Consider the following 16,700-nt stretch of genomic DNA (forward strand, 5'->3'; position numbering starts at 1 on the left):
ACACACACACACACACACACACACACACGACACACACACACACACACACACACACACACACACACACACACACACACACATACGATGACACCACAGCTTGTCTCTAGTCTCAGTCTTGCCTCGGTCTCTTCAGAGTCCTGGTTCAGTGTGGCGTGGATGTCTCAGATAATGGATGCCTTTATGTAATATTATGACACATCGTGACACGCTTGTTCAAGGAAATCGTTGCTTTTTATTTCATTTTGATTGAGGACGCACACGGAGCGTTTGTTTGATTTAGAGGTTGTATCTCACAAATAATAATAAACTGATAAAGGGTTTTGTCAGCAAGCACTAAAAAATTGCCTCGGTGTCAGCACTACTGAGTGAAATCTATGTACACGTACGGGTGGTGAGCCACTGTGTACAGGAATAGCCAGTGTCTGCTTTGATGATGGATTCTGTTTTCCATGTTGGGTCTTTTTGTTCCCTCGTGTGACTACGGCAAATGAGCACTAACCGACAGGCTAGGGTAAGAAGACATGGCTCACCCACCATTTTGGTCCTGTATGGCTCAGTTGGTAAAACATGGTGCTGAGACACCAGGATTGTGGGTTTGATTCCTGGGGCCACCTATACGTACAATTATTTGGCATAGTAAAAGCACAGGGTAAATTACCTCTTTAAGAACATTAATGTGTAAGAGTCCTTTTGAGGTGTGACAAGGAAATGTTTTTTTAGCTTTCAAGCGTAAAATGCGCCATTCACGTTCCACTTGTGATTCCAAACTATGATTCCAGACTCCACGCTCATGCTTAGTAGCCATTTTTGTAAGCTGTCCATAGCCTAGCTTCCAGGACACAGGAATGCATTATGAGAGCGAGTCTCACACAGACTACCTTGCTGAGTCTCTGATTCAAGCTAGTGGCTGAGAGAGAGATATGTGTGATCTTTTCTTCCCTTTTCCAAACAATACAGCTGAGAAGAGAGAGAGAGAGAGTATGTGAAGAGAGAGAGAGTATGCGAGAGAGAGAGAAGAGAAGGGTAGTGTGAGAGAGAGAGAGAGAGAGAGAGAGAGAGAGGAGGAGAGGAGGAGAGAGAAGAAGGAGAGAGAGGAGAGGAGAGAGAGGAGAGAGGAGAGGAGAGAGAGAGAGAGAGAGAGAGAGAGAGAAAGAGAGAGAGAGTATGCGAGAGAGAGATAGAGGGGAGGCTGGTGCAGAGGTAATCCACACGGTGCTGTGAAAATTGTGGCACTCTTTATCTCCTGCGCCTTTCTATCTCTTTTTGTGAGTGGTAAATGCTGTGACTAATGCAGACAGCGTCTGTTTAAGGCACAGCGAGAACCATGGCACTGCCCCCCCCCCCCCCCCCCCCCTTAGGTACCCAGGACCCCCACTGGTCTCCCTCAGTCAAGATTCAGGTGCTCCCACGCCCACGCACACACACCAAAGCCACACACTCAGGCGTTCAGTTCTAACACTCGGTGAAGAGTCTTCAGCAACTGTGCTGTACATGAGAGGAGAGGGAGCCCTGCTGCTCCTAGAAGAGATACCAGAGTATACCTTTGTCAGGAAGAACGAGTGATGTCCACGGAAGAGAAGGATTGATGCAGTGATTAACCGAATGCCTGCAATTGTCTCCTTTCAGTCAGCGGCTTCTCCTCAGTTGTTAGCATTCACACCCAGTGTCCGTTTTGCCTCGTTCTGTTGTTTTACTTTCCTTCCCGCTCCAGGGTTAGAGGAGGTCAACATTGAACGTGTTCACTTACTTTAAACAAGGATGAAAAGGACTAGGTGACTTGAAAATATTGAATATTGAAAATATTGAATATTGAATATTGAAACGTGAAATATTCACGTTTCCTCTCTGCTAGCTGCTGGATGTGGTAGCTAGTGGCTGCTGTTTTGGCATCTCTGATGCGGGAGTGTGCTCTCTTTTCAGACACACTGAAATCCCAAGTAGAACTACAGCCGTATGTCGTCAGTAAGAGATGGCGGTCTACTAATGCGCTCGGGTGTTAAGAGCTCGGTGTGGTGTCCAGAGCTATACAGAACTTGTAATCTTGTCTTTTTCTCGGGTCAAGGCCTATGGGACATGACAATCCGCGTCTGTGCGTAGATCTTCAATAGAGACATCCGAGGTTGTTTGAGAGACGTTCTATCGGTAGAACTGGCAAGGATATGGGTTTACACAATTTACTGGCTGCGGGGGGAAAAATACTCATGCACCAGGACCTATCTCACCTTCAGAGCTGTTACACAGTTTTAGGGCCCAAGTTGAGGATGGAGGGATAGGTGGGGGGATGGAAAGTTAATAGAAGGATGGAAGCCACGATAAGGATGGATAAACCCCTTGCTAAACACACATTCTAGTGCAGTTCCACCAGTACAACACTGTGTTTTCGCTCCTCTCTCTCTTCTCGGTCCCCTCTCTCTCCTGCGGAGTCTGTGAATTTTACCTAACATTCACACTGTGCAGATGCTCAGCTCATCGCAGTGCTGCCTCCAGACCTACCAAGGCCACAGATTGTGAAGTGACACCGTTTTTCATTTATTCCCAACGCTGTTCCCTGGTAGGGCCCTGCCAGACCCCAGTCACTGAAGGTGTACGTCCCTATTCCCTATATAGTGCACTACTTTTGGCAGAGCCCTATAGGCTCTGGGAAGAGGGTGCTAGTTGGGACACTGTCAGGGTGTTCCATCAATCCTCATTCTGCCAGTCTTCCTCCTCTTTTTCCCCGTGTTTTTTCTGTCCGCTGAGGTGAGAGGGAGGCTGGGCCGGGCTGGGGCTGTCGTAGCTAGGGAAGACAGATTGAATGGCATCGCCCATCAGGCAGCCAGGAGATGACGGATGACACGTGGTGGGCAAGGTTCCACCTCCTGAGGAGGGGGGTGAGGAGCATGTGGAGAGCTGTGTGTGTGGGTGAGGGAGGTTCTGTGTGTGTGGGTGGAGGGACAGTGCGTGCGTGTGTGTGTTTGTGTACACGGTAAATGACAGAATGGCAGGTTTCTCATTTGCCAACCCAGCAGCAGGAGGAGAGAGAACAGGGGTTGGGGTGAGAGCGTTTTTTTTTTAAGCATGGGGAGTGATTAAAGGAAGGTCAGAGAGCTGTGGCACACGCACGGACACTCATACACGCAGTCGGGCTCAAACATGTGCAAGCACACACGCTCGCAAACACACAATCAAACAACACACAAGGATTTGCATTTTTTGAAATAATTTTTTTGTACACTACACGTCTTTGTCAAGGGAGGTCATTCATTCTGGCTCGATTTTGGGTAGAGAGGCTGAAATTTGGTGATAAAAGTCCATTTCAGGCCAGTTGCATCACAAATTCTTCTTATACAAATGTGTATTTCTTGGTCAAGACGCCTTGGGCCTGTGTGCAATTCGCCAAAAGTTCCCAATGGGATTCAATCATTTAAGTTCGATTTCCAAAATATTGACAGAACTCTATGATTGCCATTCATTTTTGGTTTGTCAAAAGTGTGAGCCATTTGCCAATCTTGAACAACACAGTGACTACAGCAGCCCTGTATCCCAGCAACCCTGAATATCTATCAAGACAGGCTTCTCTGCACTTAGCCTCTTTAAGTAAGGGGTAATGTTCTGCAATCAGAAAATAGGCTATCAGGGGGCTACATTTGGATAAGAGATCAAATTATTGCATTTCAAGTACCATGAACATCTATCACCGACATGAAATGATGCTCTCTCTGTAATAAATGATTTCTAGTTGTGCCCAACTGAATGTAGTGTATATTGACTTCAGGCTTGCACCATCCTTCCAAGAAGTTGTGATGGTAATGGGAGATACTTGCCTCATTGCTGTTGTATGTAAATTAAGAAGCATTTTGTATGGAACACAAGTACACAATTATGTACAGGACATACAGTCCATATGTTAATTGTATTTATATAACGGGTGGGTCTAATCCTGAATGCTGATTGGTTAAAACTGCATTCCAGCCGGTGTCTATTCCACAAGTTATCACTGGTTAACTCTATGACATTACTCTGTTCCATCTGACTGCGCAATCCACTGTCTCATCAGCCCAGCCAGGCACTTCATAAACTTGATCTCCACTATAAAAAGCATCTAGACATTATCTCATATTTCTTTTAGACTAACATTTAGTTTTCAACAGCGGAGATTTGTATAAACCTTGGTGTCTGTCTCACCGAAATTTGCAACATCGTTTCAATATTCAAATTTGATCTCAAGCTGTCCTATAGAAATGAACGTGTCGGGACGAGACAGCGTCAGGCAGCGTTTCTCAACAAGTCGAAATCATGAATCAGCTGCCATCATTTTTATGGATATATACAAAGAAATGTCAATTGAAAAAAGGTCAAAAGAAACAATGTGCAGCTAGTTTGCAGTCTTTCTAGCTTCAGTTTGACGTGATTGTGTTACTGTAGCTGTGTTGTTGGCTAGCTCCTCTGAACAACAGTGTCCTGACGAGTGAGCTCATTTTCTATGCCAAGTGAAATCGCTCCCCATTAGCTCATTGTTATGGATGTATCCACATGTCTCTAGAAAACAGCTTAAACAAATGCAAATGAAGCTACTTTGTTGTTTTTCTGGCTGCACATTTTGACGTGACATTAAGTTAGCCGTAGTTGGCTAGCTAGCACCCGAACCGATAGAACGAACGACCAGCTGGCTTGGGTAGCAACCGTAGATTTGTGTTGGGACTATATCTTGTGGAAGGATGAAAGAGTATAAATAAATGAATCAACATTTTTTTTGTTGATGAACATGTCATTATTTGAATATGTTAGTAACCCGTTTTATAAAAGTGATAATGCCCTAAACGTCGGTGTTTGGAGGATGTATTGGCACGGTTTGCCATCCCTTGACCTTGTCTCGGGCCTAACAACACCCGTGCCAATATATCCTCGAAACACCAGCTTCTCTGCATTATCAGTTAAATAAATCACACTTCAGATCTACATAGAAGTATCACAGATGACTTGCCCTTTTTAAGCATGAATCCCAGCCAAGCCAACTACCATCGTCTCAGCTCTCTCTCCCTCTCTCTCCATCTCCTCATCCTCTCTCTTCCTCTCTCCTCTCCTTTCCCTCACACATGTCCTGCCTCATTACTTATGCTGTCCTACTGTGCCAGCAAGGACTTATTTGAAGGGAGACAAATCCCGTGATTAACAATGATTAAGAGCATCGTGCAGGGGGGATGAAACTTCGAAGAAACACCCTGTCTTCAAGAATCCTCTAATCCCGCTCTGTTTACAAGGTGTCATGTGTTGTCATTTACACAGGAGCCGTGTCCAAGCCCGGTCCTTATACCGGGCTTGGACACGGGTCCTGCTTATACCGAGTCCTGCTCAAATGTGATTTACTTTATGGCTCGTACACTGCAGGATAGTGCTGTGATGGTTTACTGAGCTGAATGGTGATTGTAAGGGGATTTGTATGCCATTTACCTTGGCACAGATATCAAATGGATGTGCTGTTTGAGACTGTATCATTCGTCACATGCGGAGATATGTGATTTGTTGTGCTGCCACTGATAAAACACATTGTTGTTCTATCACTCACAGGCCTGACAAGTCTAATCTTAAACCCTAACAGTTGTCCGCATAGCGAGAACGCGTTTCCACTGCTCCGGAGTCCAATGGCGGCGAGCTTTACACCGATCCAGCCGACGCTTGACATTGCGCACGGTGATGGAAACCCATTTCATGAAGCGCGGCGCGCTTCAGCACTCGGCGGTCCCGTTCTGTGAGCTTGTGTGGCCTACCACTTCGCGGCTGAGCCGTTGTTGCTCCCAGATGTTTCCACTTCACAATAACAGCACTTACCACTGACCGGGGAAGCTCTAGCAGGGCAGAAATTTGATGAACTGACTTGTTGGAAAGTTGGCTTCCTATGACGGCGCCATGTTGAAAGTCACTGAGCTCTTCCGTAATGCCATTCTACTGCCAATGTTTGTCTATGGAGATTGCATGGCGGTGCGCTTCAGTTTATACACCTGTCAGCAACGGGTGTGGCTGAAATAGCCAAATCCACAAATTTGAATGGGTGTCCACATACTTTTGTATATGTATGATTTATATGACAATAAAACATTTACAATTTTGAGGATAACACAGAAAAGTATAGAAACGTATTTCCATTGTGTTCCTCTTGTTAACCATGTACATCATTCATCCATGAACATCAAATGAAAGATTCAAAACGATTGGAGTCAAGGCAGTTTGAAAAGTCAGTATGGCTTGAGCAGAGGGCTCACCGATGGTACAGCAGGGAGAACGTCAGTCTGTCAGACAAGCCGGGAGTTCTTCATCAGGACCCATCGCTATATCCGATGTTCCCATCATCACAGACGCCATGCAAACATCACAAACACCATGCAAGGGCATGCAAAGGCATACACGCAGGTATACACACACACACATACACATATAGAAACACACTTGTATACACAAGGCACACACACACACATAGAGGCTCTGTTTCCGTTTGTTCTAAGGCGTCTGTCTGAATGTTCTATGTTCCTTGCTGGGTGCCTATCCCTACTTCTCCACGAGCGCTTGTCAACTGACTTAACTCTAATAAAAAGCAATATGGCAGCGTACATGATAACAGCTGCAGCTGGCTTGAACAGAAGAGGCTGTCATCAGGCTTAAAGCTCAAATCCTTGAGTGCTGACAAAGTGAAATGCCGAGCTAGCTACGGTGAAAGTGCTGAGTCTAACGATGTAGCTAACACCAGGGAATAGTGTAACAGCACAAAGCTTCACTCTTGTCGGTTTAGTGAGAACATGCATTTGAAATGAGGAACATGTCAACATGTTGAGAGCACAAACTAGAAAGAAATGTGTCACTATTAACTCTTGAATTATTGATGTAATACCCTAGATCCCCATTGTGTACAGTACACTGTTCTTTAAAACCCTCTAGAGTCTAAGCAGGGGGGAATTCTTTTTTTTGGGGGGGGGGGTTGTTTTAAGATGGTCATAGCAAGGATCATTTAGATATTTGATTTGGAAATTTAGACCCCTTTAGGTATCCGCCCAAAATTATGAATATTTAATTTGGCCTTACTGCTATTAGCCCATAGAATCACATTGAATAACATATTCATAAATGGAAAAACAGATAGTAAAAAATAAATCTAAAGGAAGTTTGTTTTTAAATGCTGTCCTATATCTGAGAGAGATAAAAACATCAGGAAACTATAAAAAAATGTGTTTTACACATATTTAAGCCCTTTATTTAGGTACTAAACTACTTCCATGTACAGTACTTCCATTCGTTTGTTTAGCTGGTACCGGGCAGCCTTCATGCGTAGTTTGTGAAGCTTGTGAGCGTTCTAGCCAAACAACCAACATGTACGTGTTCGTGAGAGCTTCATCTTTCTCTAGCCATAGTAGTATGTGGGCCAAACCGTTTTGGACGCCACAGGCGTTTCGATTTTCAGGATGTCTCATGGTCTGACAAACACTGCTGTAGCTTGGCCACCTTCCTCCGCAGATGCGGAAGGCATTAACTTAAATTAACTTAAGAGGGTCAAAGGGGAACTGAATTGTCTGATTTGGCCTTGTTTCTTAGCGTGCTCATTTAGAAATGCTAGCGGCCATGACTGAACCAAATTAGAGTTGTCTTGGGGGTGTGGTTTGATTTGGGTGTGTCTTTGCCATTCAATCACAAGAAACAAGAGCAGTAGTCAGAAGTGACAGTGAGCTAAGCTAAGCTAACTTTGCTATGGAGAGAAGTTTTGAAGTTGAGGACTTTTCCCCTCCTGACTGACTCGCCATCTTGAGATGGTCAGCTAATTCAGTTCTATGTGTAGGCTAAAGCACACTAAAGCTAGTGTAGGCTAGCTTGGGGATAGCTGCAGCTGGCTAGCCTATCTAGCTGATATTTCTCTGTCAAATTACAATTACAAATTACCAGTGTTGCCAATTTCATGACTTTGTTGCTATATTCAGTGAGTTTTCAGACCCATTCAGTGACTATTAGTCATAAAGGGGCTAGCGACGAATTCAGCTACATTTCAGGCTGCCTTTTTCTGAGTTTTGCCACCAACTTTTATGGTTTTGATAGCATTTAGCAACATTTCCCAGTCAATTCTGCCGCAAAAAGAAGTCACAACAACGGTGCACACAAAGGCAGATAAGCAGAAGGGGAGGGGACGCAGTAAATTGGGGACCACAGCTGTGCTGCAGCAAGGCAAATTGGTGCTGTGACGTCGTCGTGGCAATAGCAAAAAAAAAATTGAGACTTCTAACGAGAAATCAAGGAGCCAATAGCAATTCTCCCTGAAAATGTTTTGCACCACTGGCAAGAACCAGTGTCTGGAATGTGTTTTACAACACCTTGCTACGAAAGCAGCTTGCAACTTAGTTTCAACATTTCGTCTTGTCATGAATAAAGACATGTTACCATGGAGACGGTATTAACTGCTTGTTGAATGCCCGGTGTTCAGTCAGTCTGGCTAGTTTTGTCTCGTGTCCTCTTATGTCCTCTGTTACAGATTTCTCGGGGGACAAATCCCAGACCTACTTATATCCCGACAGGTTTAGACTATATGTGGACGTTTCACTAACATCACCCAGCTTGAGTGTAGATACATTTATCAAAGAAAAATCGATGGGTGTGTTTGTGTTACAAAGAAAATGTCAAACAAATTCTGCAATAAATATCACATTGATATGCCTATAAAGACAGTATGTGGAGAGTACAACGTCAGCTGTCTAACCAGAACTAGAATGGCATTTTATTTCTATGGTCATTTTGGCCAAATCTAGCTAAGGATTTGGCTAGCTAACCACACACTGTCATGCACAGCTCTCTGGTTGAGGTGCAAGTATCCTGTGGGTGATGAATAGGGCTGTTGTGTTGACAGTATTACTGCTGGCAGTCATGGGTCATGACCGTGGTAAAATCTCCACGCGACTCACGGTAAACTCTTTTTATGCACCCTGGACATGCTTTGGTACCCAACTTGCTATTGACCATGAGGTCCTAATGGCCTGCTACTCAGGGCTCTATTGTCCCTCTAACCACTCTGACATGAATGCAAATGAAATCGAAAATCACATCAAACACGTGTCATCAAAACAGTATCTGTGATGATCAATGTGAGGAAAGTAGTTCAACAGGTTGATTCTGAGTGTAGAACACGGTCGTTGTGGATGTTGTTTCAAAGCCTAACACAACAAAATGGACAGCTCTTTCTAAGGTGATGATTTATTAACCTCATATGCATATTAGAGCTTATGCATACCCATGAGCTTATGAGCCCATGCCCCCGCCCCCCCCCCCCCCAAATATTAAAATGTTGATTGTGCTGTTATACAATACATAGCCAACCACGTATTACACAGAAAAACATAAAACAAAACTGATTTAAAATGTCTTTGGTACATAATTGGTCTAGTCTATACTCCAAAATTAAACTAATTTGAGTAATCTTCTTTGAGTGTGGACTGTATTATTATGCTTACTGGATGGACTTGTTACCTTATGCTACGCTCCAAACGTTCTATCCACACGTCTGGGAGAGAACGTATAGCCCTAGGCGATGCTGTTGTTTCATTGATTGTGCAGGGCAGAGTTAGCCTACAATTACCGTGAATTTGTATTTGATTTTGAATAGCCTAGTAATAGGGATGTAACAAAATAAATCTTTGTAAAGTATTGTAGGAATAAAAAAAGAATGGTGGCGCTCTAAATATACGCTAATTCCCATTGGAACACAACCATGTTAAAAGTGCAGGGCTTGTGCAACGTACCACAACGAAGCTGAAGGCTCTACCTATCCATTGATGTAAATATACCCTCTGTCTGATTCCCAGTTCATCCATTAGATAGCTGTAGGAGATCACAGGACGTCTCTTGGCCACTTGAAACCAGTTGTGTCTGGTTTTGTGTGGTCACAGATTCCAAAACGGCTGAATGGATTTTCAAGCCTGACACCTTAGCAATCAAGGCTTTTAAGTTATGAAATAAGACACAGAAAGGCGATGAAACGTCCAACCTCTTTTCCCAGTCACTTTTTCTATTGTAAACGATGAGCTAGCTAAATTGCTCATGTGGAAGATGCATACAAGGTAAGGTGGATGGAGAAAGAAAGGCATTGCTTTTCAATGACCATCAGGGTGTACCCTTTCCATGCATACTAAATGTTTCCACTTTTGGTGACTTGACCTACATTGCATACATACTATGATCATGTCCATAGGGCATTATCTATGGCCTTTATGGGGGGGGGGGGGGGGGGGGGCTGGGAGGGATGTGACGGGGAGCTCCCGCTAGCCACTCCCTAAGGACAAGATGGGGTGTGACAGGGCCAGGATTGCTGGTTCACTGCCTACCATGGGAGAGTTTAGGGCTGGGAGTGAGCTGGGAAGGGGCTTATTAGCAGCTGTAGAAAGTTGGACTATATTAATCACACAGGGTCACCCTGGCAGAGAAGCAGGGGTTCTTCCAACCATCACTACAGAACTTCTCCCTCTCCGCTGCTTCTTCCCACTGTGAATCCAGACTGTTACACTTTTACATCATACAGATACAGATCCCTCCACTTCTCATCCTTGTGGCCAGTACAGAGAGCTATGCCCAGAGTGTCCTAGGTGAGAAATTGGAACCACCAACATCAACACCACCACCACCCCAACCAGAAGCCCAGCTCAGCACTCCCTCTGCGGGGAGGGAGACACAACGTGCTGTGAGTCACTCCTGCCTGTTGCTGCCCCCCCCCCMCCACCCCCCCMCACACACACTACCCACCCACCTACTGCCACCAGTATCCATCACTGCCACATTCCCCTGCAGGAGCAAACGAGTGTGGCCAGGAATAATTATGCACGTCCGATAGGTTTTTTTCCGAGTGGAATTTTAAGCATAGAGAAAACTCTCCCCCTACTGTGATTAAAAAAGATAGGAGGTTCCATTAGATCAGGCCAGCTAATGGCCTTCCCTCGGCCTCGGATTACATCAATCTGAATGTCATTATCCAAAGAGGGCTCACTGTGTCCCGCTGGGGGCAATGACATGGGGAAACAGTGAGCACATGTGCACGTGTGTGCGTGGCTAAGCCAATCTATTAAGGACGATATGCAATGTGGCGTCCGCATGAGAGATGGCCTCCATTGCCCGCAATGCCGCGCTTGCAAGCACAGCCGTGAGACAGGTGGTGTCACTCTTCAGAAGCTGGCTTTGTCTGGGAGTCGGCCTGAAATGCTGAGAACGACAAAGCGAGGCTGTGAAAGAGGGAGGTTGAGTTAAGCGAGCCAAATGTCATCACTTCGAAATGGTCAGATCAAGAGATCTGTTTAAGTAATGGATCTGTTTTTTTCCCTTTTCGCTGTGTTGCTGCACGTATTATCTGATGCTGACAACCTGCCAGTGCTATAGAGATGATGATGATGATGAGGAGGAGGATTTGATGATGATGATGAATATGAGGATAACGGTGAACATGATGGCGATGATGAGATTGGTGATGATAATAATGATGATAATGATGATGAGGAGGATGACAATGCCAGAGACAATTGATTGGTACTAATGTGGAAGTTTCGGTAAGGCACTGCTATGGTACTTTACAGCGGTTTGCTGAGTAAGCACCATAGACTTCATGGTGGTATGAGTAGTGTCAGCCTGTCAGTGGATGATTTACAATTCTCAGTATCACCTCAGCTTACCTCAGCGTACCCCTGACTGGGCCTCTGGAGCCACTCCAAGACCATGCAGGTGTCTATGATTGCTTGAGAGACCACTTGGACCCCCTCTGTCCCCTCCTCTGTCATCCAGAGTCTGCTAGCTGGGTGTGAAGGTGGCTGTGTGGCCCTTGAACCAGAATCTGGGTTTACAGGAGACTTTGAATATGCTGATTCTCATTTAAGCCCAGGAGGCAGCCATTCATCTTGTCATTTACCAGATTTTCAAGTTTAATCATTTCAACGTGCGTTTGGGTACTTACCAAATAATGGAGTTTTTACTGAAAGAATCACAGTATTGTTTTTGACCAAATCCACCTCTTCTGCACCTCCAATAAAATCAATAACTACTGCCACTCACAGGTCAGCTGATCCAGCAGCAGGAAAGGTCATTGATTTTCTCACCTACAACAGTGTATGAACATCATATCAATCTGTGGTTTCACCCGCGCTACACGGAATAAGTAGATTAACTAGACAATATAGGGTACGTTTTTACCGTGATTGTATATTTCCAGATAGGCTTTATTTAGTGTATTTGAATTCCATTACTAATATTACAGGTGGTGCAGAAGAGGTGAATATGGTGCATGCGCACTTGGTCAAAAACGATACTTCGATTCTTTCCAGACAAGGCATTTTTTTCTCGGTTGCATGTAACTTTTTATTTGGAAGTACATACTGGCCGTAACGGCGATAGTTGCTTTTTTATTTAACCTTTATTTCTTTTTTACAATGACAGCCTATCCCGGCCAAACCCTAACCCGGACAACGCTGGGCCAATTGTGCGCCTCCCTATGCAACTCCCAATCACGGCCGGTTGCGATACAGCCTGGAATCGAACCAGGGTCTGTAGTGACACCTCTAGCACTGAGATGCAGTGCCTTAGACGATGCGCCACTCGGGAGCCCAAGTGCTCAATAAAACTCCATTCTTTGGTATGTACCGAGCATATTTGGAGATTATGAAGATTATGAAAAGCTGGTGAATGGCAAGTTGAATGGCTGCTTTCTTGGTGTTGAAGTAGAATCGCCATATTCAATGTATCCTGTAAGCCCAGATCCTGGTTCATGTGGTCCCTATGGCATGGTGGTTGTGGATACTGTAGGGACCATAGTGTGCTTGCCAGGGTGTGGGTAAAGAGACAGGCAGGGCAGGCAACACTCCAGGCCAGGTGTGTTATGAGGAATGTGTTTCCCTGCTGCATGGAGAGTTTATCTAGCTGGCTGTCTGCTCTTATCAGGCCCCTGTGTCCTGAGGGCCCCTCGGCTGGCCCTCTTCCCCTCTACCTCATTATGGTCTCCTCTGTACCTTTTTCCGCTGTATTCTCTGGGAAAATCATGGCTGCCAACGGATCATCCATCTCTGTCTGGAGCCTCATCTTCCCCGTTTCCACCCACTCTCACTCCCTCATACACTCTCGTTCTCTCGCTTTCTTCCCCTCTCACTCTCGCTTTCTCTCACTGTCTTGCTCTCTCTCTCTCTCAACCTTTCTCTCGACATGTCTTGCCCCCTCTCTCTTCTCTCTCTCACTTTCTCTCACTGTCTTGCGTCTCTCTCTCTCAGCTGTCTTGCTCTCTCTTCTCTCTCACTGTCTTGCTCCTCGCTCTCTTCTCACTGCTTGCCTCTCTCTCTCTCTCTCTCGTGCTCTCTCTCTCTCTCTCTCTCGTGCTCTCTCTCTCTCTCTCTCTCACTTTTTCACACTCTCATGCGTTATTCTATACACCGTCACATACACTCACTCACTCACTCACTCACACTGGCTATTCTGGGTGATGGAGCAGACAGTGGCCAGCAGTCGGGTCAAGCTAGCCAGCACTTTTATCCTCAGGCCTTCAGTGTGAAAGATCCCGGCCTGTAGCAGAGCAAGACAGAGTGATGGAGCACTGCAAGGCTCTTCATGTGTGTTCACATTTCTCTCCTCTCCAGGTCCGAGACAGTTTGTCACAATCTCAATATATAAAATGGCTGAAGCAGCATCTGCTCGCTGACATCTGTGTGACGTGTTGTGTTCTGCTTATAAAACAGATTGTGACTTTAATAACATGCAATGCAACTGTGTAGAAATGACAGCGTGTATAGAAAGCTTCGGAGAGCTATTGCTGAGTACTGAGCACACCCACTGAGCCCAAACTGGTAATACATTTTAACCTCCAAAAATGAACGTGATGACGTCGAATCAACGTGGGAAACTGATTCGATTTGAAGAAAAGTAATCAACGTAAGGGCATTTAGTCTTTTTTTTTCGCCCAACCTTTGACTTAAATCCTATGACATGGTGATGTGTTTTGTTGATTTCACGTTGAATTCGCGTTATGGATGCACATTTTCCCTTGTTATGTTAGAGTTAGAGATTCTCAAAAGCTGCGTTAGAGGACAGATGGAGGGGGAACCGTCTTGGAAACTCACCAGGCAGAAACGGAAGGAAAGAAGCACAGCATTTCTGTATTGGTTTGAGGCAAACATTTTTCAAAGGGGAGGAGAAAGAAAGAGTCAAAGGGTTGCTGTTGACAGGCTCTTAAGGAGATGGATTATCATCACTCTCATTTGTATGAAGTGCCTGAGACTTACTTTCAAAAATATTCTCCCCGGATGAAACACAGTTAGTTCGAAAGACCCATCTCCGTCTTTCTCCCCTCAGGGAGACGGGAGAAGCACACAAAGATGGGCTTTTAGATGAGCTTCTTTTGTTTATACAGAGAAAGGAGATTTGTTCCTGGTTTACACTGATTTACTTCACACCTATTTTCTCTCTGTAGATTCTTATCAAAGAAAACTTCATCCCTGTCTGAATCTGGACACCTAGAACTTATTTTCTGGGGAGTAAGATTGTTATTCGGTCTCCCAGGTTTGATTGGAAGCTGAAGGTAAGGCTGTGGAAGGTTACACTGGGTGAACATTTGTTCACCACTGGCACCTGCAGGTTGTAAGGCGATACTGCGTGTGTCGAATAGCCACTACCGGCCCACAAGCGGCACACTAGAGAAGGAGAGAGAGAGAGAGAGGAGAGGAAAGACGAGAGGAGACAGAGTCTGTCTGTCTGTCTGTCTGTCTGTCTGTCTGTCTGTCTGTCTGTCTGTCTGTCTGTCTGTCTGTCTGTCTGTCTGTCTGTCTGTCTGTCTGTCTTTGTCGCGGTGAGCTTACTTATGTAACTGCTATAGGCAAGCCACCTAGATTTGTTGCTCTGTCGATATGTCCCTCTCTTTACATCCGCTCTCTGATTTAGGCACAGCAGTCTTACCCTTCGGGGGACAAATATCCTACCTATGACCTACGCACCCTTGCAAAGTATCCTATGACAGGTTAGACTAATTACCCTCTCGATTGGACGTGTTTGCAAAACAATAGCCGATCACCCAGCTTGAGAGAGAGTGTAGATAGATACAATATTTATAATATATGCATAAAATTCAGTATTTGAGGGCTGAAGTTTTGGTGTTACCACAAGATATTTAGAATGTGGTTCTCCTCAGAGGAGGCGCAAAATGTTCTGCGCACATATGTAATTGCAACTTGATTTTGTAATATTCGTCGCGACTAGAAATGATTACCAAGTTTTGAGTTGTGGATCGGAAAGGGACAATGATAAACAGTCGAGGTTCATGTCTAGACCTCCACAAACTGATGACAATGGCTATTTTTACCTCATATACTATTCCGTGGTACATGTTGTATTGGCGAAACCATCTAGCTAAGGATTTCATTGTGCTTTAGGGAGTTATACACAATATGACAACTGTCATGGCACAGCTCTCTTGGGTTGACGCCGTGGTGCAAGTATACCTGTGGGTGATGAATAGGGCTGTTGTGTTGACGCAGGTAATTACACTAATGGAGTGTTAGCTATGGCAGTCATGGGTCCAATTGGCTGAATCCGGTGGTGACCAAGCAATTCTTTCCAGACAGAGAAAAACTCACGGGTAAACTCTTTTTTGATGTTCTAAACTCCACTGGACAGTGCCTTTTTGAGAGTTACCCTACACCTGATGGGCCTAATGTACGAACCAATGCATCAGATGCATCAGGTCTCAATCGCGACCCTGGCGCTGGAAACTCCGAGGAGAGCTATCTATTGGATGCCCTCACGATAGAGAGAGGCCACTAAGAACCAATGAAGGCAAATGAAATCGAAATCACATCAAAACACGTGTCTCAAAAACAGTATGCTGTGATGATCAATGTGAGGAAAGTAAGTTCAACAGGTGATTCTGTAGATGTAGAACACGGTGCTGTTGTGGAAAATGGAGGTATAAGGTAGATTCAAGCCCTAACACAACAAAAGTGCCGAAGCTCTGTATCTAAGGATGATGATTATTAACCATAACATATTGGAGTTCAAGAATGAACCTTGCATACCATGGAGCTTAATGAGCCCCATGCCGCAGACCGCCCCCGAGACCCCGCACCAATATGTAAAAAAGGTGTTGATATGTGCTGATTATATTTAAGCAATACATAGCCCAACCAACCGTATTACAACAGAAAAACATAAACAGAGACAAACTGATTGTAAGAATGTCGATGTTGGTACAGAGATTGGTACTAGTACTATAACTCCAAATTAAACTATTGGAGTAATCTTCTTGATCGTAGGGACTGTATTATTATGGCTTCTGATGGACTTGTTACCTTAATGCTACGCTCCAAGACGTTCTAATCCCAAACGTCGTGGGAGAGAACGAAAGTATAGCCTAGGCTGAGATGCTGTTGTTTTCATTGATATTGTGCAGGGCAGAGTGACCCTACAATATGTCAGACAAGGAGAGAGATGAGGAGAGAGAGCAGAGGAGAGAAGAGAGGAGAGAAGAGGAGAGGAGGAGAGAGAGAGAGAGAGAGAGACGAGAGAGAGAGAGAGAGAGGAAGAGAGAGCAGAGAGAGAGAGACCAGACAGACAGACAGCCAACAGAGCAGACAGACCAGACCAGAGCCAGACAGACGAGACAGACAGACAGACAGACAGACAGAGCAACAGAGAGACAGAACAGAACAGACAGAGCAGACAGACAGACAGACAGAGCATGACAA

The 16,700-nt window shown here is 44.9% G+C and overlaps 1 protein-coding gene across 2 annotated transcripts in view; it reads left to right on the forward strand.

The window, feature by feature from the left end:
- The window catches only part of LOC111967743 (glutamate receptor ionotropic, delta-1-like), a 432,695-nt gene that overhangs the window by 256,653 nt on the left and 159,342 nt on the right, over nt 1-16,700 (forward strand). The window lies entirely within an intron of this gene.

Source organism: Salvelinus sp. IW2-2015, linkage group LG8 (assembly GCF_002910315.2).
Source record: "Salvelinus sp. IW2-2015 linkage group LG8, ASM291031v2, whole genome shotgun sequence".
NCBI lineage: Eukaryota > Metazoa > Chordata > Actinopteri > Salmoniformes > Salmonidae > Salvelinus > Salvelinus sp. IW2-2015.